This window comes from Lates calcarifer, linkage group LG1, assembly GCF_001640805.2.
Source record: "Lates calcarifer isolate ASB-BC8 linkage group LG1, TLL_Latcal_v3, whole genome shotgun sequence".
NCBI lineage: Eukaryota > Metazoa > Chordata > Actinopteri > Centropomidae > Lates > Lates calcarifer.
This window is the reverse complement of record NC_066833.1, coordinates 519,231-544,047: the sequence shown is the minus strand read 5'-3', so window position 1 is coordinate 544,047 and position 24,817 is coordinate 519,231. Positions and strand designations below refer to the sequence as shown.

Sequence of the window (24,817 nt, the reverse complement as noted above, 5' to 3'; positions counted from 1 at the left end):
GTTATATCAAATGTGTCTGGATGGAAATGGATGCAAAGTAAATTACTTCAGTTTTTTGGATTTGCACGAAATCAACAGCAAAAACCCATTCCCTAATGCCTTAACATTCCAGAAATTAAATCCTTGCATGTACTTTAAGGAAAATATCAAGTGTGCCCTTACTGAGTTGGTCCTCTAGCTGCTCAAACCATTCAAGCATCAGTCTAATGGGCTGTGGAAGCAGCACAATAATATCAAGTAGATATAATATACATATTAGCAGTTTATAAGATATCATATTGGTTGTGAGAGGTAACTCACCTGCCTGATGTACAAGGCTGCACTATTTACAGTAAACTACATGGAGAGGAACGCAACATGTCTCGTGCAAGAATACTGTCACACACTTTACTAAACCTTACTATTTCTCTATGAGTTTGTTGTACAAGTGTTCAAGTCAGATTCACAAACCTCTTACTGCACTAACTGTTGTGAAAAAACACATGTACAGCATCAGTTTGTATTAAGAACTCAAAATATTATAAAAAATGAATACAATGGCCCACATTGTTGTCAAAGTGACGCATGAATTTTGATGTCTTTCTAAATCAAAGTGATATATGGTTTAGATAGGAGGCAGTCATAGAGGATGGGACAGTCATGGAGATACTAGAAAAGAAAACATAAGCCTATAAGTGATATCAGACTGTTGGGTGAGAGGGTGTAGCCCTGGACAGTGACTCCGTAGCCTGGAAGCTGCTATGCCAAAATGCAAATTAAATCATAAATAATAAAATTATGAATATTTTTAAAAAAGTTGTTGAATCTCTCGATCAATTAGCAAGCTGTGATGATGGGATAATATGGTGAGCATACATTTCGCCTTCAGTTTATTTTAGCTGATTTCAGGATTGCAGTTAAACACTAAATTAATTCAGATTATTGTGGCTCTTAAGTCTACAAATGAACAAAATTAAAAGGAACTTTTTTCCTTATTGTTATAGATAATTATTCAGAGAGCATGTGGTTCTATGTAGACTGAGTGTTGCAGCAATCACTGTGTTAGATGCAAAGTATATTTTCCCCCATTTGTTGGATTATTTTTGGATGTATTATGGTTAATTAGATGATGATAATCACCTGTTGTCAAAGGAGTGACTTGGTACAGTCTCTGACTTCCTGCTAGGCTCAAAGATGTTGCTAAGTTTTTTGCTTGTTAAACATGAAAATAAATCAGCTTAAATGTAGGTAGCATCATCTCATGAGTCAAGAAGTGGAGCTCCATACAAGTGGCAAAGCTTCACAGAAGTGTAAAACAATAGGGCACTACAGACAGACTAATCTAATCATGGCTTGTACAACATGTCTGGACCACTGAAATTCTGTTCATGCCAAAGAAAATATACAAAACACAAGAACTCTGAGGAATGTAACAAGTTCACTTAATCGCTTGTACATGTCACAACTGGTTGTAGTGACCAGAGTATGTCCATCCTGTAGTGAGAATTACTCATCAAAATATCAGATGTCAGTGTGTCGAGTCTGTTGATGGAAATGAAATTACACCAGTGCTGCTACAGTCATTCTTTAGAACACTGGTTTTTAGCACATTGTGACATTCTGAAAAGACATCAGTCTTTCAACTGGAAAACCCCAAGACATCTATAGTTAACACTGTAAGACATCTCTACTTGGACGTCCCATATATCCGGAGTCCTCCTCCTCCTCCTCTTCCCCCTCCTCTTCCTCTTCATCAGCAGAGCAGGAAACTGTTTCTGTGGCAACTTTCTTGGTATCGCTAGTTTGTGAGGGTTGAATTGGAGCGATGTTGTCCTCCTCAGAGGCAGAATCAGACTCTGGCTCTACCTCTGTCACATCAAGATGCGATTCTTCCTCCTCCTCCTCATGTCTGCCAAAGGTTAATGTGAGGAGGTTCACATCCTGGCTGTCCTCCTCTGCCACCACCTCCTTATCTGTCTTGATTTTTCTAACAGTCAGACTGTCCGTGTCTATGCTCAGTGTGTGGTTCAATCCAGAACATGAAGGGGTCTCTGCTGAAACTGGGACTTCGGGCTGTGGACTTAAGAGGTCTGACGTTTGGTTTGATGAGACGTTGGGTTGTGGTTTGAGCTTGGGGGGTGCACAAGCTGACAAAGATGATGTAGATGAAGACAAGGAAGATGTGAGGTTTGAACCCACCCGCAGTTTATAACCTCCTTTGTTCCCACCAGTGGTCTCTGTTTCACTTTCCCCATTGCTCTCGTCTGATAATGACTGGTTGCTCCTCTTTTCTCCTGAAGAGGGCAGCGCTAGTTTACATATGCTGGATGGTGTGACCCCTCCAGCATGGGTGACCAGAACCCCCTCTATGTGATGGCTGGATGTCTGAAACACAAAAAAGGTAGACAGGCAGAGAGGACAAAGAAAGACAGTGAGATTAATGCAAAGTTTTGTACCTGCTTTTTCCACACAGCTGAAAACTTTTGAATATCATGCTGAATCAATGAATTTAGTAGTGAGCAGACTGACTGAACATTTCCTGATTACATCTTCTCAACTGACAGGTGTCAATGCAACAGCTTTGTGGAATTCAAGAAATATGATGTTTTTAATGCTCAGTTTTTGTTGACATGTGGGTAATGTGTAAATTCATTCAAACATTTTTTTTACTGAGGGCACAGTTAAAGGTGTGCTGTCTTCCCTAGATGAGGACAGATGATGCACACCAAAGTTGCTCAACACACCACAAAAAGCAGAAATGACTACTGTGTCTTATGACGAAGATTCAACACCAAACACCACAGAACAGTCAGTCAGTTCTGTCAGGCTGACAGTTTGTGGATAAATAGAGGTGTATAATTACTTTAACAGCTACTTATAATGATTTAAAACCCATACAACCCCAGTTGTCAAAAGAGAACCACATAAGTAAGTCATAGGAATTATTATTTAATGAAAAAAAACCTGCTAATAATAAAAACACAAATAATGTATGAAGCACATGTACTACCATCAAATATGAACCAAATATGAACAGAAAGTAAAGAATTTGTTTTAAGAATAAGAGTCAGAATAAATTCAATATATAAATTAGTTACAATAAAAGGGGTGAACCTACAGATCAGTTTATCCAGTCGATATAATGTATTAATATAGCATACCAGTATACTTGTCTTGTATACTGTATATATGTATATATTTGTACAGTGGTTTCAAGTATTGGTGTTTGCCTTTGCTTTGACTGTCCTCTGTAAGCAGACTGGCCATGCAAAAAAGAGAGAACTGCTCTCACTGGACTAGCCTGTATCAATCAAAGTTGACTGAATGAAAAAAACAAAAACATATGCTTTGGCCTTTGATAAGCAGCGGATTTAAAGAAAACCTTCTGCATAATTGCATTCAGTAAGAACATGGGTTCTCTAGAATATATATACGATGATGATATCACATCAACAATAACGTATATACAGTGAGGGTTGGTTTATGGACCAAACCAGTTTTCATGCTGTCCATCCATGGCAGAACTCAAATGTCTTTATAGCCGTTTACAGTTGTAAGACAAAAACAAAGATAATGTCCATCACAAGTTCCCTGAGCCAAATAAAATGTTTTCCTGTTGTTCATTTTGTTTCAATTCAGTTTGTGATACATGCTGATACACTACAGAGGAGTATTTAATAAATTAATTTATTAATTAATTACTAATTAATGAGAGTTATATAAGGTGTTGATTAATTAACAAATAAGTAATCAACCAAGCTCTAAAGTGCTAATTTTTCATTATTTTCTACCAATGTAGTATATTTGTTATATTTGTACACACTTGACACATACACCTCAGTTGCTGTATAGAGCCAGAGTCTACCAGCATCACAACAGGAACAGCCGAAGGTCCTACATCAGACAGTTATCTGGGGTCTTGGTCTAAGGCTTCCCGCAGAATAGGTGGTTGACTGTCATCAGAGGTTCACCTCAACTTATCATTATAATGACAGCTGTTCACATGTATGTGTGTGTTCTGACATTTAAGAAAAATGTAGCTGTTTCCAACAGTGGAAATGTTACTGAATCACTTTGAGGAAAGTGAGATTTAAAAAAAACTGCTGGGTGCTTAACTGCGTTTCGGGAAAATAGACTGTGGGTGAACAACCAACAGCCACATGTCCTTCCAAGTCTGACATTTAGTTTACTGGCCACATACAAGTCCTGTATGAGGGGAAACCCCCTCTATATCTCACTGTCATTCTTGCTGAGCTTAGGCAATTAAAAATGGAACATGAAACCACATCATATTTCTTAGAAAAGCTTGTTTAAATCCCCCTCGCATGAGACAAACACCACAAATAATTAAAGGTTAACTGTAAAGGACACCCACATCCATAACAGTTCTTAAATCACTGCATGCTCCAATAAAAAATACTGGAATGAGCTCCATTTTACCATGGTAATGGTGGCACATGCAGATGTAGCATGGAGTAGCATTTTTTTTTTGTTTTAATCTGCTATTTTTCGCCTCTATTACTGAACCACATATTATTTGATTAATGATTGATTATGACAGAAAAGCACTCATCAAAATCAGAAAAGGAAGCACAGTGATTGGATTATGTAATGGTCCACCCAGTACATGAACCTTAGTTTCTGTTCTTTAGTATTTTCTCTTGTGTGTGCTGTGGACTTTAAGTTCTCCGTTTTACTTATTCCTTCCCCTTGTGTCTCTGTTTATCCTTGTTACTTCCCGTTTTATTTTATAGTTACCTCCCTGGTGTGTCTCTTGTGTTTTTACTTCCCATCATTGTTCTGTTTCCTGCCTTTTTTCAGTCCCACCCATGTTTAATTTACAGTTAGTGGCCTTGTGTGTATATATAGTCCTGTCTCTCCCCTGTTCAGTGTCAGAGTATTGAGTCTCTGTATGGTAAGCTTGTTCCTGTGTTGTCCTGTGTGCTGTTCTTGTGCTTGTGTCCTCCAGTGTGCTCTCCTGTGTATTCTAGATGTTTGGACTGTTAAAACTGTCTTTTTGTGTTTTTGGATTTTCCCTGTGCTGTACTGCTAGGAAGCCTTTAGTTACTTAACTTAATCTTTATCTCTTTATCTTACATTAAATCACTGTTAAAGACCAGCAAGACCTTCAGACTCAGAGGATAATGAGTGCAGAGATGTCGTGATAAGAGTTAGGTCAAGTCAGTTTGGACCTAAGGCTGTTCCTCAACCCAAAGTGCCATCACAGGAAAATAAAATGGATGAAATTAAGACTCAGGTTCAATGGGAAATAAGAGACTATTGTGTGCACATCTTTACAGAGACCTGGGTCCATCACAACATCCAGGATCAAGCTATTGCACTCAATGTGCAGACTGTGCTCCACGCTGACAGGACACAGGGCTCCAGGAAGACGAGAGGAAGTGGACTCTGTGTTTACATCACATGTTTCGTGCCCACATGCCAAGATGTTGACCATATTATATGCACAGAGAATTCACCATATTACTACTGTTTACATTCCTACAGATGCAAATTGAAAATGCACTCCAGGAATTGCATGACATCATCAGTAGTCACATGACAAAACAACTGGATAGTATTTTTACTGAAGCTGGTGATTTTAATCACACTGACGTCAGAATTGTTTAGACCTAAACTGCACCAGCATGTCCACCCCACCAGGAAGAAAAACCCTGAACAATGTTTATATGAGCATTCCTGGCAGCTACAAAAAACTCCCATCCCCTTTTGGTCTATCAGATCATAATTCCTTGCCTCTCCTGCCAACTGACTCCCAGCTGATAAAAAGGGTCAAACCATCTGGAAAAAACATTGTTAAATTGTGGACCGATGAAACTACAGCAGCTCTATGAGACTGTTTTGCGTGCACAGACTGGCCCATGTTCAGAGATACTGCCACACAGGAGAACCACATCAATCTTAAGGTGCATATATCAGAGACATCATACATCAGCAAATGTGTTAATGATGTGGTGACCGCAAAGACAATAAAATTGGATCAACCTGGATCAACAGAGAGGTGAGGGCTCTATACAGAGAATGCAGAATGTTGTCCCGCTCAGCATTCTATACAGTCTCTCCAATCAAAGTGCAAACTTAGCACTGGGCTTGAGTACCACACTCTGCAATATTGGACTTCCCCACAAACAGACCCCTGAGAGTTTGGATTGGCAGTTGCTCCTACTCCACTGTAAAGTTGAAGAGCAATTATCATTCTCATGATTAAGGTAATACCACAATGTAAGGGCTGAGTAATTGTTTCCTATGTTGTGTGCAACAGTTTGCACTTTGACTGGAGAGATTGTATTATACAACAAGTAGTTCTGACCAAGCAATCTGATTGGTCAACAAGACATTTAGAATGTGCTCAAATCAGCATGACAGCACGCCTTACTCATCACTAAAAATATTACTCCACCATATACATTTTAATTTGTTGATAATAGTTGTATAATTGCAATATTACACTCGAGGGTGTGTTTTAACGTCATTTGAGCACTTCAGTGATGCTTGCGGACTTCGGCACAAGCGCCTCGGCTTTCTCCATCAGCTGTATCAGTGACACGGCACTATAACTTAAAATTCATGTAAAAGTTTGCGGTTGCAGAAGCTACATCTGTGTGAGTAAAAATGCAGCGACTTTGTTATAACATGGTTGATAAACGTAAGCATTTATTTGTGCAGTAGGCTATTGATTTAGTTTGGTAAATTCCCGAGACCTCGATAAAACATTAACGTCAGCTCAGAGTTCACTCATCTGGGACTAGAGAATAATTTCTGTTGCTAGGTCATTACTAAGGGTCTGATTATTTGCTGCAGTGGTAAACTCAGTTCCATTACACACAGAAGTCCACTGATGTGACTGATTGGTGTTCCAGTTATTAGTCAGACCCGTGTATTTCCATGGAAATGGAAAACACACTCGCAAAAAACTTTTAATTTTGAGAGTAAGTCACTCCTCAACATGAACAGATTTTGATTATACATTTTATTTTGTTGGTAATAGCTGTATAATCGCAATATTACACCCTCTCGGTTAATATTGCGTAATTAATAAATATTACATAACTGAAACTTAGAAACTAGAAAATGTAATATGAAAACATCTTTTAGGAAGAAGACAAGTATCATAGATATATTATTTGTGACAGTGTCTAACTGGTTGACTGTTCTTTTTATAAATCATCAAAAAATAAGATGAGAACACGATAACGTGCATAAAGGGTGTTCACTGAGTATTTTGACTCTCATTTTTCTGAATGAATGACAAACAGGATTTTACTGAGCCCCTGTGATTTTTGATCATCTAATCTTGCACCACCACTGGCAATTCAGTGAAACCTTATCTAAGAAGACAAAGAAAATTCATCAACCATCCTGTTGCAGAGGAAAGAGCAAGATTGCCTGCAGCTGTCTGCCTTTGTCTTTTTTTCTTACACAACTGATCAACCACAACCAAAGCACATTTCACTCGAGTAATGTGTTAATTGTGTATGTGACTGTTTTGCTCAAGCATGTTTCAGTGTGTTGTTCTTTCCTGTTTTCTCAGAAAAGCTGCTTTTTAAACCACAAACTGTTGTGGTTTGACGAGCAGCTTTTCAATATGTTAAACAAAGCGAGCAATATGGTAAACAATGGTAAACAAATTAACTAATAATGGTAACACATCAGATAGTTCATGTTGAATTACTTTGAGTCACTGTTAATTATTTTAGATTTTAAAATCCCATCCCATCAGATTTGTTTTAGTGTTCTGTATTATTTAAGAATTGATCTATTTTGTGTCAATCACACTCTTGATGATTTTATTTCACAGTCAGATATCAAAATGTGAGATGACAGATCTAAAACCACAGAAATTCTTCACTTGCAAAGTAAATGCATAGACTGGCAATTTCTGATTTTGGTGCAATTCCTAAATTTCTCAAAAAGTAAAACTATTACCATGTTCTTTCAATACCTACTGTTTAAAAGCATATTTGTTCATTTTATTTTTATGTCAGAAATGTGGGCATTATTTTGCCTTTTGGCGTTTTCCATTTTCCTTTCCAGTTAAATGTAACTTTAACATACCAGGACCCATGGTAGTGGCCTCTTTCTCAGACAGATGAAACCAGTGAGGATTAGTAGGGCCAAGACAACCACTCCGAACAGCACCACCAAACAGAGCAAGGCTGAGATCAACGGGTCTGCAGAGAGCAGACAACACAAACACAACAACAAAAATTAACTAATCTGATCAGCCAGAACTCAAAAAACACTTATGTGAGTGTGCAAAGTGTGACCTCTACCTGCAGAAAAGATGCCGGAGGTGAAAGCACATATAGGTTGGCTGTAGTTGGACTCTCTGGGTGCCAGACTGTCTGCAAAGCAGACTGAGACACAGTATAGTCTGCTGGGGGCCAGATCCACCAAAATTTGTCTTCTCAGAGACTTGATGTTATTGAAGAACTGCACACATACAGACCACAGACCAACATTAGACTAGTAAAAGACCCTGAGGAAACTACACAGCAAACAATGCTAGAGACTGTTTATACCAGTTTTATACAAACAAAGATTAAATGCATTACATTATCTTTTCATGTCACTCAAACTCGATACACCTTAGTCATGATGGCACAAGTGGATGCATCAGTGTTACTAAATCACTGTATGTGGATCTGTGTACAGTACCTCAGCACTGTCTGAACTATTGCTCTTGATCTTGAGTTTGTAGTTAAAATCATCATAGATCTCCCTTAAGTGTTCCATGGGAGGGTTAAGGTCCACACACAGATCTCTGTGACAGGGTGTCACAGTCAGCCGTGGCAGGTCCATGTGAGCTGGAGGACACAGTTACAGAGACAAAAGAAACACTTTAGTTGCATAAACTCAAATTTCCATCACATAAATCACTTGACAGAATTACCATGTAATTTACAAGGAATATTGAGAATGTTGTCGGTGGGAGTAGTGTACCACTAACATCATCTAGTTTAAATACAGTGTCGCTTACTGTCTCTGATGGCTTTAAATCCTGGAAGGATGTCTGACTGTGAGAGCTGTGCTCCCTTCAGTGCTGTAACCCGGAGAAAGTAAACTTCCCGTGGGTCAGAGAGCGCATCTGTGAAGTTGCATACTAGTGGGTGCATGACATTCTTGCATTCATTCACTACCGTCCAGGATGTTCCCCTTCAGGATCAGAGAGGAGGGGGGGGAAAGCAGACTTTAAGGGGGTGAAAGGAGCCAACATGTTTCCATTAATCCAAAATGCACAGGAGGATTTAAGTTTGACATAGGAGGAGTGTTTTTTGTGAATGTTAGCTGGCTGTTAAGTTCACTGTCAGCAGCTGTGGTTTCACATTTCTTTCACAAGAAACATGCAGGAGATGATCAAGAGTCAGCTGTAGCTTTACACTGATCAGCCACAATATCAAACCCAGTAACTGGCCAGATGTTGAGCCTGATTGGTGTACACTCACCACTGTAGATGAACTGAGCAGAGCAGAAAATTCCAAATAATAATATGGATCTGTGTTGTCTGGCCAATCTATGATCTGTGATGGTGGTTTAAAACATTTGCTCTAACCTACCTGGGGTTCTTGATGGATAGAGAGACTTTAGAGTTCAGCCTAATACACTTCTGACAACTGTGTCAAACATCGTTGCATGTGTGCCTTTAAATGCTTTATGAGCATCTCTAATCCTTTTCCTGTTGTAACCCAGACCAAACGTGCCTGAAGCAGAGAGCCTGCAACTGACTGGTTCTATAAAGATTCCTTGGGACATTGCTGGTACACACACAACACAAGTTACAACACAAACTCAGATGAAAACCCACCTCACTGTGTTGACGGTGACATTGTAGGAGACACCAGTGGGTGTCCCTGCTTCCAGGCTGCCATGTCAAATTATGCCTGAAATATTTTGAGGTCAGGGTGAGGTTGACAGGCTTGGGCAGTTCAGTCATAGCTGGAATACAAACAAACAGGGCATTAAATGGAAATACAAATATAATAGATTTCACTTTGTTAAGTCATACTCATCTATGATCTATTTGCCATAGAGTCAAGTCACAGAGAGTGTGTATTATTATTATTATAAGACATGCTATGTAATCCAGAGATTTGCCAGGGGGAACTCCACCCATTTTATGAATCAGAATGTGTTTATAGGCAGAGAGTATTGCTGCATACACCCAGCTGGCAGTTCATTAGAAATCCCTAGTTAAAAGTAATGCAGTCTAACACTACAGTCTTGCAATAAATCCTCTTTTATGAAGGTTCTAATATTCAGTTTTTGTTGAGACCATTTTAGAGAGGCACTGATTCAACTGTATGATCACTTTGGCAGCTGCCAAGTGATCATACAGTTGATCACTTTGGCAGCTGCATTTTGTTGTTGTTGATTTGTATTGTGCTATACAGTTAGGGGGTTCTATTATTTTGTTCATCCCATTTATATCAATGAGGGTAGGCCAAATAACAGAAACACCTCTCTATGTAATGCTGTATAGTTCAACGGCTGCACAAACAGATGAATCCACACATTACCAAATCTATTTCAATAAAAAGTGAACACTGGAACATGAAGGAGGATTTACTGCAGGACTACTGTATCACATCGCATTAGTTTCAGCTGGGTGTTCCAGAGGGAGCTGTACGAAACTGACAAAATGATTGAAGTGATGCCACTTGAATCAATATTGAAGTGAAGAAGTGAGCTTACCAGACCTCTGTATGTGGCTGTGTTTAGATGTAGTGTATATCTATCTATTTATCTATCAGAGTTATCTGATAGATAAATATTGTTATCTGATATATATAGGCAGAAGGAATGAAAATAATAATATAACAATGTCTCTGGTTCTGTTATATCAATTTTAGTTCAATCACTCTGTTGGTACCTGTAATAATGTCTTCTACCCACCTTAACCCGGTGACATTTATGAATAATTAATAATTTATCACTACTTTCACTACTATCATCTTGACCAAGAGACCCCATATCAAACATTTTATGTCACACACGCATTTGCTTAAAACGTCAATATGTGCTGTCCTCAGAAGAGACACCTCCAGTGCAAGTGTGTTTCAACGTCAGGTAGGTGTCACATAACATCACCTGACTGTGTACTCACCTGACAGGACCGGAGGCAGCCATGTGAGAATCCAAATGAGAGCAATCATGACAGCCAGACCATCACTGACTTCTACCACCACACCTCCCTAGCTTCTGCTGCTGCTTTCACTTTCCATATGAACCCTGTCTGGCATTACAAATTTGCAGTTAGACATATTGTGTGTGTAATTGTCATTACATACATACGTATCGAATGGTCAGATACAGTCACTCCAAATGAAAATGCGATCAATGTGAAGTGGGTATCAAATTTCAGTTAATATTTATTTTATATCGACACTATGTCTGTAAGTTTTTTCTACTGTAACTGAGCAAAGCCACGACTTACACCTTAGTCTACATTTTAACATTAAGTCAAGTTACTTTTATACTGTAACCACTGACAGATAGTACGCTACTAAATGCCTTCACTTTGTCTCTGTGTCGTCTTAGTTAGCTGTATACATTCAGTTTCACGTCACTTTCATATGGAAACATTTTTTTAATGTACTGAACGGCTACAGACAGATTCAACTAATGTTATTTTGCCTACACATAATAAGTCTCTTTCTCAAGATACGCCGGAAATGTATTTATCGCTAACAAGCTAACGGGCTAGCATTCCCCTTGTGAGTATGTAGACTAACCGGCAAACCAAACGTCAAAGATACAAACTGTTTGTAACATACAATTGTATGTTTAATATCATAGCTACCTGTCCTGCAAATGTGTTTCCATGATCTGTTCTGTTCTGTATCCATCTTTTCATTCCAGCCACATAGCTACGGCACCAGACACACACCGTTACAAATGCCTCCGTTGCCTTTATGGACCTTTCGTGCACGTGTATTCTCAATGTACACTGAAATGGTAACAACATAGTAATAGTAAACAGTAACAACATAACAATATTAATAGACATTCAGCCATAGCTTTATTTTACAGATCCAGCGGTAAAAAGCAACTTTGTCTGTGTATAAAAATGAGGATGTTCATGAATGTGTTTTGTTATTTGGGTAGAAAGTCGAAGATTTGACATCTGCACAACTTAAAAAGACGACACACGTCAAAACAGACTATTGTTATGGCAACATAACAAAACAAACGAATAAAAAATAATGATAAAGTTAGTAGTTAAGTTATATAGTTAAGTTGTAAGTTATCAACAAGGAAACGGACGGTACTTGAAGGCAGCATCTGGGAAGGCTCTTGATGGGAAATCATGTGACCTAGTAGAAGTAGAGGAGCCTGACAAGCTGCACGCGGTGTGTCTAACGTTTTCAGAATCTCTTTTCAAGCCTTGGAGGCAAAAATTGGGCTATAATGAGATATCTGTGATGTTCAACATTAAGACTAAAAATGAAATTTTGATGTCATAACAGCATCATACACTCAACGTAGTATGTAAGAGCACACTCATGTTCACAGCTCTTTTAAAGACCCCATTGTAGGTAAAGTCCTTCATTTAAATATGATCTGTGTTCCAGTTCCATATCACGTACTAACTGCACACAATTTACTATATACTAAATATACTGAACTCTTAATGCATCCCATTTTATTTTGTACTGTCAGGGTATTTTACAATATGTGCACCAACAGATGTCAATTATCATCAGACATATCCAAGCTCATTAAAATCAGTATCCCAGGCATAATTATGGATGGATATGAATGGTTACAAGATTGAAAATGTGGGATGAGTCCACTGAACACATGTAATGATGTGTAATGACAGACCACTAAAACAACTAACACATCAATAGTTCAGTGGGACTTCTTCTCTTAAAAAAATAAAAAAATAAAAAATAATAATAATAATAAAGCAATGTACCCAGTCAGAGGAAATGTATTGTCATCATACACATAGAGAGCATCACATACACATAAAACACACATCAGAGCAACATATCATCTGTGTGCCATATATCCAGAGAATTCACTGTCATGCTCGTCGTCATCGTCCTCCTCTTGTGCCTCTTCATGTTGTGTCTGATCATCTAACTCAATTTGTGAGTCTGTGTTGCTTAAAGTCTGTTTTGGGACTGCAGGCAGTAGAGGTTCCAGATCAGATAGTTTCAAAAAGTCTGTGAGAGAGTCTTCTTCCTCTTCCTCACCTACACCCAGTGCAGCGAGGGTGACTGAAAACAGATTGACATTGCCAGAGCTGTCAAACTCCTCTTTCATCACCTCCTCCTCCTCCTGTGCCTGGAGTCCAGTTTGACCCTCTTTCGGGCGTGAAAGAATCCTTTGCTCCTTCAGCTTTGGCCTCATCTTCAAACTCTGCTTCTGTTACCTCCACCTCAGCCGGTAGCATCTCTGTCAAGCTGCCACAGTCCCCTGATGCAGCTATCTTGCTGATCCCCAACTCATTACCAGAGCCCAAGGACAAACTTTCGCTTGAGGAATGCTGAGCATATCTGCCCATGTAGACGTTCATCCCTTCCTCCTCCTCCTCCTCTTCCTCCTCCTCTTTATCTTGATCCCCACTGGAAAGATGTGGTACTGAAGGATTGTTGCACTTCCTCTGCTTCTCCATCACTGAGCTAATGGAGACCAGGTCTGGGATTGTCCCCTCTGGTGTCAGGATGTAGTTTTGGCTCAGAGCCATCTAGAGTGGCAGAGGGAACAAGGAGACAAAGACCAAGGAGGCAGGAGGAAATATAACAGTTAAAGACAAGGATGATGAGAGACAATGCAACTGACATGTCAACTCAAACTTGCACCATTCCTGCCACAATACCATCTATTCAACCAAATCAAATGACCTAAAACTGGATTTCCTGATTTCCTTGTCTCATTCTTTTGGTTTCCTTTGAATGAAGTGAAATCTCACAATCTGTGCAGGCTGGTAAATTTAACTAAGCAGTGTGCAGTTTACTGACACCACCTCCTGGGATTTTGGGTGACTAAAGAGTCCATTTTAAAAGGAACTACTTCCTCGGCAATTCTATGGAATATCTGAACCAGTTGAGTGAAGGATGAAAAACAAAAAGGTTCAAGTCCTGCCTACTTTTTCAACTCCACAAAGCACCTTGATTGAAACATACTTTAAAAGAGAGTTAGAGAGGAATAGATAGTAAGGGGTCAGTATGCTTAAAACAAATCAGTTTTAAGAACAAATGGGAATAAGGACACACACTTGTGGACCATCTCATCTCAAAGGCATTCACAGTATTGCACTTGCCTGTACACAGAACACCACACAAATTCTATTTACCTACATTATATTGGGACAGTGTAAAAAAAATCTGGATAAATATCTCAAAACCTTTACTGATAAAACTATCTGCACAGCTAGACACCACTACAGGTGAGTGACTTTATTTATTTAGTTATTTTTTGTAATTTGGCTTAAGAGACTCAAACTTAATATAATTGAAAGGAATAATTCAGCATTCTGGGAACGATGCTTTTACACTCTTGCTGAGATTTACATCAGAAGATTGATACAACTTTTTTGTCAGCACGGGAACTATACAAATACTGCTAGCAGTCAGTCAGCATAGCTTAGCACAAAGACTGAAAATAGGGAGAAACACCTAGCCACGCTCTGTCTTAAAGATACAAATCTACCTATAGTACCAGCATTTAAAACTCACTGATTAAGTTGTATTGCAACTTGTTTGTTTAATACATACAAAAACCAAAATAGAAAAATGATGGCATAGATAGATAGATAGACAGATATATAGATATCTTACAATTAGCACTCTGGGAAGAGCTGCCTTCAGTTTACAAATGAATCCAGTGTAGTAGAGACAAAACATGGAAGGTCATCAGGCCACCCGCAACTAAAATCACAAGAGCAGCAACTGCACCTAAAACAACAGAGTCTAAAGACACACACATAGACACACAGTAATAAATCTTTCAGTCACCCAGCATGTTATTGCCTTACACTGGCTATTTACCACTCCATACCATGTGACAAAAAGTGTGTCCAACATATAGGTTTTTATTTTCGTGCAGGTGCAGGGTGAGAAGTGCATCGCTGTGCTAATAAACTAGCATTTTCCAGGAGTGCACTCCTCGCCTGTGGTGGTGTGATAACAATCCTCTTCCCTGTCTCCATCCAAAAACATTAGGTTCCCTTTGTGAGGGTGAGAGTGAGTGTATGTGTGTATCATCTTCAGTTTATGCAACAACTAAATCCTAATGAGGATTTAGTTCCCAAATCAGTCAGTGGTTATACAGTGGTTATAGTTTGTATAAAATAGTCAAAACTAACTGAGATACTGTTGAGGACAAAAATATAACCCCCCCGAAATTTAAAGTTTTTTTTCTTTAGAAAACATAAATTATTTCTATTTGTATACAATAACATAACTATTTCAGAAAAAACTAAAATTTCCCGGGTCAGAATTATTAGCCCCCTTAAGAACTGACCTTTTTATTGAGCCATAGCACAAACCACTGTTGTGCAATGATGTGCTTTAACTTTGTAATGTTCAAAGCTTGTAAAATCAAGTTAAAACTGAGGGTTATCTCCCAATGTACACACAGTATAAAAACTTCAGTATGGGTTTGAGCTGTTACTTGAGAAAGCATCTTGTCAAAAACAAAAGAAATCAGTTTAGACTTGAGAAAAATAATTGTTGATGCTCACAAAGCAGGAGAAGGATATACAAAGTTATCACAGTGTTTCCAAGTGTCAAGAACTGCAGTGAGAAGTATCATTAAGAAATTCAAAGAGAGACGTGTCTAAAGACCCCAGAACAACTGCAAAGGCACTAGTAAATGACTTAGCCAAGTCGGGAATTGTAGTCTCAAAGTAGACAATCACTAGAGCTCTGCACAGGAATGGACTGCGAGGTTGTAGACCAAGAAAAACTCCACTTCTGCAGAAGAGACACCTTCAAGCCAGACTGAAGTATGCTAAGGACAACCTGGACAAAGATTATGCATACTGGAAGCATGTCCTTTGGTCAGATGAGATGAAACTAGAGCTGTTTGGCCATAGAGACAAGAAGGGAGAGGCGTATGACCCAAAGAACACAGTCCCCACAGTGAAACACAGTGGTGGGAATTTTATGCTGTGGGGATGTGGGCTTGAACTGTGTCTGGAACTGGGAATCTCGTCAAGGTGGAAGGAATCATGAAGAAAGAAGGGTATATGAAGATTTTGAAAGAAAACCTTAAGCAGTGAGCAGCAAAACTGGGTCTGGGTCATTGCTCTGTCTTCCAACACGACAACGATCCAAAACATAAGTCACTCCTGGTGAAGACCTACCTCCAGAAGACCAAAGTGAATGTTATTGGCTAGTCTGCACAAAGCCCTAACTTGAATCCCATTGAAAATCTGTGGGTTGAACTGAAGACAAAAGTCCATGCCAGAAGGCCATCAAATCTGAATGAGCTTGAGAGATTTGCCACAGAAGAATGGGCTAGGATTCCTTAGGAGATATGTCAGAGACTTGTTGAAAATTATAACGACTGCAGGCTGTTATCGAGCAAAAATGATACACAAATGACTATTAGCATCAGGGGGGCAAATAATTTTGACCCTGGTAGTTTTTGGTTTTTGTGGAATAATTTAATTTCTGTGTGAAAAGTAAAATAATATAAGCATCCAAAATAATACTAGGATTATTAGTTTGAAAAAAGATGTGTTAAAAATTCTTTGCTCTCTTTAGCAGTACTTGAGAAATACTTTTAAAACAATGAAATTCAGATTCAAAATTATAGAAAGACTAATAATTTCATCTTTATCTGTAAATATTAAAAGTAAACTTCTGAAAAACAAAGAAAGACAAAATAAAATATTAATATTTATTTTAAATATTAATATTTTATTTTGTCATTATATTACATTATATTTTCAAAGTTGCATTTAATCTACTTGTGGCATTACTGTGCTTTTTCAGTGCAGATGGTATCATTAAGTTATAATGTTTGATGATGAATTGTTTCTGATCCTACATGGCCAGGGGTGGAAAGCTGCATCTGCATGCTCTCGACATACTAGGCCTCAGGCAACTAAACGACGCTTCATACCATACCCCTTGTTTCACAAAAACAAAGCCTGCAAAGTTCAAATTTCAGCTCAGCAGCTTAATATTTACACCTTAACACTGTTACAATGGCATAAAGACCAACTCAGAAAGTTCAGCTCACCTCTACGTGATTCCACAGTGCTAGTGAAGATGCATTTCCAAGAGGATGGCTCAGTATTTTTGTTCAAGCTAATCTTTGTGTGCACCTGCACACAGTACTCCATACCACTATTTAGGTAATTGATAGTATAACTCTTGTTTCTCGTTTCATAATAATCCTGTAGGTTAAATAAGAAGAAAAAATATGATTTAAATTATTTTCAGACAGTTGAGAATCATTAGAAGAATTTGTGGTGAGAAATAAGAATGGAATGAATTTCTTACCACTACTTTGTTTTCTCCCCTCAAAAAGAAATGAATTCTGAATGTAGCAGCAAAGAATTCCTGGATACTGGAGACTCCTGAACTCCTGTCAGCCTCAGGAAGTGACATATTGATGTGGATGCAGTTGCCACATCCAGCCAGGGAAACAATTGGAGGACCTATTTTGGCTTGTCACAAGAAAAGAAAAACACGTTATTTTTTAATTCAGGCAATTTCTGCTTCATTAGATATTTGATTGTGACTAATGTTGACTTTAACAGGCCAAATCCTATTTTAACATGGGGGAAGTTTCTGAGCCCAGAGGTACATTTCTATGCAGTTAACTACCTGTGAGGTACATTGTGTTGCTGGGGTGCATTGCAGTGGCATTTTGACCTAATGGCGGAACTGTTCTAATAATTGTTGTACATTAATTTTTTCTTGACTGAATTATTGATTAATTGACTGATCATTTCAGTACTAATTAACAGTTAGCTTAGCTCAAGAGCTGCTACTTGACCGAGTAAACTTAAAGGTAAAATAAATAAATAAAAAATATAAAAAATAGCAGAATTTTTCCAAAACAAAATACAATATTTTCTCAAACCAACCCAAACATTTATTATTTGCAGTAAATTTCTGTGGGAGAATCAGAGGGTCATTCGACAAATAATAATATGTGTACTCAAAAGATGTTGACATACTGTCTTCATAAGGGGTGAAAATAACTTTGTGGGACTCTGGAGACAGGGTTTGGTTGTAGAACGCCTGGACAGTCAGGCGATATTTGGAGTATGTCTGTAGCTTCAGCTTTAATGATGTTGTTGTTGTTGTGTTCATTGTTTTCCGTTTCTTCCCCTCCATCCTGGACAAGAAGAAACAGAGTTCAAACATTTTATTTAATGCTTGCCTCCCACTTTTTCCTACTTCTGTCTCATTTAACATATATTACATTGAGGAAAATGAGCTGTCTTCCTACTGTAAGTAGCAGTAGTGCTGTAGTAACAGTACTACTAATAATGCTGACTGAAACACCAAAGGAAAAAAATAAAAATAAAAATAAAATTTACATTGTCCTGTGAGCACAGTCCATTGTCACTTTTAGTTTATAGATGTACAATGTAACATCTACAGCCCCAAGAATTTAATGCTTTTGGTTGGGCCAGAAGACGCCAACAGTGAAGGAACAAGGATATGATCCCATTCTGTTGTATATATAGGAATATGAAATATATGAAAATTAGCTAGTATTTTTTCCAGTGTGCTACATGGATGGGTCTGGCACCCCTCATTCTTAAATCCAGACTAAACTAATAGCTGGAGGGAATATTCTAACATATTTAAAACTTCAACTGCCCTCACTGAGATGTAAATGCCACCTTTAGCTAAGCAGACTTAGACTTAGAAATCTGACATCAGCCCAGAGTCAATTCATTTATAGTGTTGATGAACTGTAAAAAGTCAAAGTCAAAGTCAGCTTTATTGTCTATTCTGCCATATGTACGCACATACAGATGATTGAAATTGTGTTACTCTAAGACCCACAGTGCAGCAAGGAAAACACTCAAAAATAGTTTACACGTAGCAAAATATATCTAAAAAATATTTTTCAAGTATTTAAAAATAAATACCAAAAAAAAAAACAAAAAAAAAAACAAACAAAAAAACAAACAAAAAAAAACAACAACAACAGGTCCATAAATAGAAGGACTTAAGGCACATAATAGGTTAAAGTGGCAAAGCTCCATTAATGAATTTCTTAAGTTTTAAGTTCCAAATTCTGAAAAATGAGATACCAACCTTAAACCTACAATAGTTGATTTCTTGGCCAGGCAACAGAGCCGAACTATAAACTGAAAATTGACATATGATCAACATTCAAGTTTTTATGCTGTAGCTGTTGGCACAGAGGTGCCTATTTGCATATTCAGCAACATCAGTATACATTTGGAGTTGTTTTGGACACCTGATGAATATAATAATAAGTTCAATATTAACTAATATTAACTTAAGCTGTATCTGTCTACTGTTTGGTGCTGAGCAGGTAGTGTAGAGTGGGTTATCAAAACTTTTTCACTGAAACCAGCTGTCTGCTACAGCTGGAAAAAACACAATGAGAGCACTGAGACAAAACCACAGAGAACTCTCACCCAACCTGCAGTTCCCCTTATTTCTACTAATCATTTTTGCTTTCTCTAGCGCATTGTTTTGATTTTCCAAGCAAATTCTACTCTAATCAACCCTGTTTCCAGATACAGTAGCAGCTGTTTTCAGTTAAATAGCTCAGTCAAACCCACTGTACACAACCTGCCCAGCATCAAACGGACAGACAGGCTTAGAGACCAGCTGGTGAACACAGTGGAGCTGCTGAACAGCCCAATATTTTTCTCAGGAGCTGATAAGGGGCCAAAAAAAGAGCTAATGTTGATTCACACCACTCAAAGCCAATGATCATGTTGCTCTCTGTCTAACAGATATGTAAATAGGTGACGGTTTTCTACAACATTAACCATAAAAACCTTTAAGATGCAAATATGTGAACTTTGTATTTTCAGGGGCCAAAACATGCAGCTTTAACAGCAGTTCACAGATATACAGCTTTTATTCATTTTATATAACAGATATTGTGGAAGTATTCCTAAAACAGCTGGGCACTGTAGTTTTCAGTAAATGTAACTCAAACAGGAAGGTACACTGTGGTGCATGTGTTGGGTACTATTTTCAGCAGCAGATTAATCCACATCTGGTGCAGTGGTAATTTCTGACAGAGGGTCAATGTATGAGCAAAAATAAAGAACTGCAACAGTGTGTGCTCATGGTAATGAGGAAATGTATCACCCAGTACAACAGTGTGGGTCACTGATGTGTGTTTTGATGTGGACAACAATTTGAGCTCTAGTGAAGATGTGACTGTAATTTTTGACACAAATTATAATATTACTGGTTCCAAGTCAAATCTAGTCATGAAATAAGTCATGCATACTCATTTCTGTAAATGCAGCAGTACAATGAAATGAAATGTGAACTTTTACAATAACTATCAAGACAAAAGATTAGATCATCTGAAAATGAAAGACTGGCTCTTTTAAAAGTATCAGCAGACCTCTATGTGGTCACAGATGGATTGCACACACACTGAGGTGCCACACTACACACTTCATAGATTGAAACAAACACCACTGTGACACAACGCCACAGTTACAGTTAGAAAAAGCAGAGGTTAAAGACAGAAAAAGTACCTCGCAGTCGAATGTTCCATCAAAGGAGACGTTCAAGTAAACCGCAGATTATCAGACAGACCATGTTCTGACTGAAAATGTGACCAAGATAAAGGTCGTGGTTGATCCTGAAGTTCAGAGAGGCTGATAAAAACCAGTAAGGCTGATTTGAATTTGATGAATTCACACTAATGTGAATCAAATAAATTTTAACATTTTTGGTCTTTTTTGTTAACTTTAAGTGTGTTATAATAGTGGTCATGCAGGTCTTACACTTAGGATTATGATGTTAAAATCAAGCATGACCCATCCACTCTGTTTCACTAAACGTAAAAAACCAGAGGCATCCTGGTAACCTATGGTTTTAAAGCACTAACCATGAGCTGCAAGGTCCAACAAAACCATCTCTCTCATGCTGTACTTATTAATTGTTCTAAAGCTTTTGACCATATTATAGGGTCTTCATCAACAGGTGAATTTTGCGCAGTTGTCATCAAAATGTAAATAAACTTTTCATTATTCTGAACCCTTTCAGGACCTCTGATGAAGTTTCAATTAAACAGACTTTGAATAGTAATTGATGTCAGGTACTGTGTCTAAGGCCAAGAATAAACTTTCAAGCTCCACTTGGGTTATATTGTAATAACTTCTCCATCAGCTATATCTGGTAAGATCACAGTATACCCTCAGCAGCACTGAGATCTCCAAGCTCCAAAACATTGCACCATTAAAAAAGTCCAGTGGTGCAAGAAACACAAGTCAGACATTTCAGTTCAGTTCAATTTTGCCAGATTAGCTTCCACTGGAAACGTTGAAAGTAAGCACACCTAAATTGCTGCTACTAATCTCTTGTCACACAGGAAAACTATGAGAGCACATAATTATGGGAAGTACGGTAGGATAACATTGAAGCAGGAAGAAGGTCTGTAAACTGTGATGGATGTTTATAACAGACAGTCTAGGTAATAACTTTCAGCATGTTTGATTGTCTACCTGTGTTGGATTCATTTACTGAGATATGAATTATTAATTATATGAATTAAATGTTTGACAGTCTGTTTTTCATAAATGGCATGGCCTTTGCCAAATTATCAAGCCTAAAGTTTAAATTTCTAGTGAAAAAAAAAAAAGGAGGAAAAATGAACGAACTTTTCAGAAATTTAAACACTGGGGTAACACTTTTTGCTTTTTTAAGGTTTTATGTAAAATGTTTTTTCCATTTAAGAGGTTGAACTCCTCAAAGAAGGACTGGATAGAATTCATTGACTCTCAGAAGAAAAACAATGTACAACCAGTTGATGGAAAAAAGATGAATGCTGTGGAATTTCCCAGTGGCTGAAAGTGAGGACTTCTAGCCTTGGTTTAGAAAAAATAAATTCTTACAGAAAATATTAAGATAAGATTGTGCTTTACACACCTTTTCCTCCTTTTCATTGGTATATTATGCTAATTAATTTTTATTACTGATGTTATTGTGATGTTATATTTTTTACTGTAACTCAAACTCTTTTATGGCAAAATACAAGCAACTGCAAGAACTTTGCCTGAAAGAAAGAAAGAAAAGAAAGAGGCTAAAATTGGCTACATTTGTAGTGTACTTTTGTTTGGAAGATTAGTGTGTGAATATGAGCACAAAAGCCACAGCAGCTTTGAAAACTTGACAGTTTGTATGTTTGGTGCTACAGACACATTTTGTACAGAATCTACAGAATACAGATTGATGGGACATCCTTTCCCACCCAAAAGAAAGTGTGTGGGAGGAAGTGAAAGTAGAAACAGCCAACAAGATGGTGAACAGGGAAACTACCTTCTGAAGACCCTGTATTGTGTTCCTGGTGGGGTGCCGGGTCCGGGATCCCAATGCAGGACATGGTGGAAGTTGACAGAGATGACAGAGACATTGACAGGAGCGGGAAGGGAGCCAAGCACTGTGTGAACAACAAGTTAACATGTAATGCAGTCTGACTCAGTGCTGAAAAGAAAGAGCAAGGTACAAAGAGCACACCTGGCACAGCATTTTCAGGAGCCATCAGTGCTGATAACAGTAAGTGGGTGTTTTGAGGAGAATGGTATCTGAGATAGTAATCTTGAAAATCACAACTTGCTTGTAAAAATGTAATAAACTTCTCTGAGCAACCCTGTTATACTCACCAGAATCAAGCCATAACATTGGATAAAGGACAAGAGGCAAGCAGTTCATCCTTTTGTACTCAAGAGAAACCAGATGGTATGTCTGTCTCAGCCTCTGTTCACTGCACTGTTATTGTCTGAAAACAGAAAAATATACTTTATATTCAACACGAAGCAGTTAGACATACCACATACTGTAAATGTATTTTCTTGAAAGAATAACCATTTTAAAATATTATTCTTAATGACTCCTTTTTAGTGTAAATAAATGTATTATTATTTTAATATTACATGATTATAAACTGATTTGGTTAAAATAATGATAATGATAATTTTTCTCACCTTTAAATGATCTATAGACTTCACACACTTTTTTAAGATGATAGAGATTACCTTCTGTTTTAACTCCGGCAACAAAGTGTTAATAGTTGGCAACACATTTTAAAAACCAATTAAAAACTAAACTTACTCACCAGGGCCACTTTCCCAATGTAGATAACAAATTTTTGTGCTGACCCAAGAAAACCTTACTTGGGTCTAACATTAGTTTAAATACCACACAATATTAAACTGGCTTGAGGGTTAGAGATAAGTTGTCTGTTCGTCGCTGATACTGGTAGTTGGTTTCCTTGTGAATGCTGAATATAACTACAGTATACCCTGACTGGCTGACTGGCCGATTTAGACGGATGTTTCGATAACTAAAATAAAGTAGTTTTAGTTGACAACTCAGCTACAAGCCGGAAAAACATCTCTTGTCATAACAGTAAGTTTTAAGTGACTTACCAACACATACAGCCGGTTTTGGTCCTTCCAGTGTCCTTCATGAACAGACTATTCCTTCTGCTGTCAACATTCCGATCTAACCACTGTAACATTAAAGTTAAAACGCAATAACCCACTACTTCCTGTTTCACTTTCAAAGTAAAAGTCTTATTGTTGAACAGAATGATATGGACGTATGTAGCCAACGTTTATATTCTTGTTTTATATTTGGAATGTAAAATATTGCTGGCAGTAAAGGGGAAGAGGACAGCAACATACGGTAGAGACTGTGAAATGGCTGATAAAATTTAATTTACAACTTTCTAATGGGTTTTTGTGTGTCTGCACCTTTATGTGTCTGACTGATCCCTGTACTCCCTTGCATGAGTGCAGAGCACTATGATTCAATAAAATGTACTATATGTCAGTTTTTACAGCTTTTTACTTACCAATAGCTTCAGCCATTGTTGTGTTACAACACACCCAGGGCAGTGCTACTTAAAAAGTTAGACTGGGCTACAGTGACTCTAAGGTCTGGTATATGGTATATTGCAAACTCTATGATATAGACCCATTAACTTTTAATGAACATTGTGAAATTTTCGTGTGGGCAGGGAAACAAAATGTCTCCTTGAACATGTTAGTGAGTAAGTTGTTTGCTATTATTTATTCATTTATTTATTTATTTTTTTAGAAATGATCAAAAAATGAATAATAATAATTAGGCAGGTGGTTTTAATGTTGTGGCTGATCAGTGTTGTAGGTGATGTGTGTATATACTGTATATGTATGTGTGCTCATACACACACACACACACACACACACACATACAGATGTATTCAATAGAGGGCAGAGCAAAATCCAAAGATAAGAACAAGCAGAGAAGTCATCAGGAGTAATTCTGCCACCGGTGCACCATGGGTATGTGGTTTACACAGGCAAAAGAGCAATCAGCTGCTCTCTTGTTAGTTACTTAGTTTTCACTCTGCATGTATGTGTATATGACTAAAAGTGAACAATACAGCAAGATGACATTTTTGTTTGGTAATGTGACCTGCTACTTTAAGGTCATCCGCGTTTGTAGAGGAAAAGAGGTGATAGAAATGCAAGTGAAACAAGAGTTAACACCAATATTGCTTTCCAGCACTGGTAACTTTAACATCAAAATGTTACCTGCTTAATGCATCAGTGTTAATATTCCAATAATATGATAACATTCTGAAATGGACAGTTACGCTTAGCAAGTACTTGTGTTACTCT

At 37.8% G+C, this 24,817-nt stretch overlaps 1 non-coding gene across 1 annotated transcript; it reads right to left on the bottom strand.

The window, feature by feature from the left end:
- Window positions 1-655: 655 nt before the first annotated feature.
- Window positions 656-23,667, bottom strand: LOC108897130 (uncharacterized). The gene is made up of 15 exons (XR_007813874.1): window positions 23,579-23,667; window positions 22,814-22,929; window positions 22,470-22,590; window positions 18,149-18,309; window positions 17,466-17,632; window positions 17,203-17,359; window positions 14,790-14,921; window positions 13,009-13,696; window positions 11,105-11,192; window positions 9,806-9,936; window positions 8,981-9,156; window positions 8,659-8,807; window positions 8,274-8,433; window positions 8,056-8,171; window positions 656-2,364 (listed from the first exon to the last, which is right to left on the bottom strand). It is a non-coding gene; the product is annotated as an uncharacterized LOC108897130 (transcript).
- Window positions 23,668-24,817: the final 1,150 nt, after the last annotated feature.